Source organism: Daphnia pulicaria, chromosome 3, assembly GCF_021234035.1.
Source record: "Daphnia pulicaria isolate SC F1-1A chromosome 3, SC_F0-13Bv2, whole genome shotgun sequence".
NCBI classification, from domain to species: Eukaryota; Metazoa; Arthropoda; class Branchiopoda; order Diplostraca; family Daphniidae; genus Daphnia; species Daphnia pulicaria.
This window is the reverse complement of record NC_060915.1, coordinates 12,820,121-12,821,808: the sequence shown is the minus strand read 5'-3', so window position 1 is coordinate 12,821,808 and position 1,688 is coordinate 12,820,121.

Here is a 1,688-nt window from a genome sequence, read left to right as displayed (position 1 = left end):
TTCCCTTGTGAAGTGATGGCAACGGACGGATGGAAATTAGCCAAAGATGAGAACGCCGGGTGGCTGAAGGAATTGGAACACCGCCATCCCACTCATTAGTTAGGCGATTTTGTTATTCAATTTTGAATAAACGATGTTAATCTATAAAGTTAATAATGAATTTTATTAGTCAGAAATCAAAGAAGAAATAAGTAACAATAGTCGAGGGGAAGGGCGATGTAACGATAATCAACGCCAGCAAATGGTGAAAAGAAAAAGGGAATTTAGTTTTTTCCTACCTTAAAACTTGGGAAATATGGCCAGGCATTATCAGCACGCAGAAAAGTTGAAGTAATCAGACAGGATATAGGAAGAAATGGCGAATACACCCGAACTCGAGGACGGAGGAGATTTCAAGAAAGAGAAAAGGGAGATCCAAATTGCCAGAAATTGATGGATTTTCTAATCAAACGGAATGTTAATGATCTACTTGAAAATTAAAAAAAAACAAGTGTTGGAAAAAAATATTTACGGGAACCACAAATAAGGAAATGTTGAAAGTGGGTAAACATAAACTTATAAACAGTCGAATATTTCCATGTAGCACATTGCACGACATGCATTATTTAAATTTATGTATAATAGGCCTAGCTGAAACTGGAATAATAGTGTCACTTGAAAATAATTACCTTATCGTTAAAACTGAGACCATTTCTCAAGACTAATGTACAGGTTAATACAGAGTACAAGTGAAACCTTCATTTCTGGTTGCTATCATGGCATGGCTATCATGGTTACTTGGCTAGCACAGGACCCCAATCTCCACAAGGCAAAAGGGTTACACCCTAAATAAACTGCCATGCCATTGACAAGGTTTACTTTAGTATGATAAGTGCTTGTCAGGAATGTACCAAATTTTGCAAACTTGTAACAGAAACATAACAGGTTTTCTCCTTTTTAAATAATTAGACTCTACAAACAATTTTACCAGCAGCAAGGTTACCATTTAACGAGAGTCACGAGACATGACGACCACATTTTTTGTAATTTAATTTGTTGTTCTATTTTTTTCGTGCAGCCAATAGCGTCGTTGCCAAATGTAAATTTTGCTCCCTCCCGGCATCCCCGCCAAGTTTAAAAACTTTAAACCAAAATTTGGCATTCGTAAATAAACAAAGATAAACTTGGGAAAGACCAGGTAAAGATTAAACAGATATAAAAGTAATAAATTGAGGTAATTTGTGTTAGAAAAAAAGAGAAATTTTATTGAAATGAGTAAAAGAGAAGGTTATTTAAAGTCCTTAATTACCAAATAAACACGAAATGAATCGAATCCGGGTTTTCTAGGATCCTCTTGACGCGAACACGATGGCCGTTGAGTGACGAGAATTAAATTAGATTAATACATTCTTCCACCGAGATGAAAGGAGGAAGGGCTAGTCCATCATGGATCACATCCGATTCCATGGGTAGTCCGCCGTCACATTCACAATATTTTATTCATTTTTAAATTCAGGAGATTACCAATAATTATATTTTTGAAATTTACCGCTACATTTGGATTAAATGTAAACCTACCTATCGATGCGCCGTCTGCGTCCAGCTTTCGGTACCGCGGGAGTCAATGTCGCATCGCTCACGACTAGTCGACGCTAGATGTCGTTTGGGAGCGATCAGATTGATAAACGCGCTTGGAACATTCACGAATC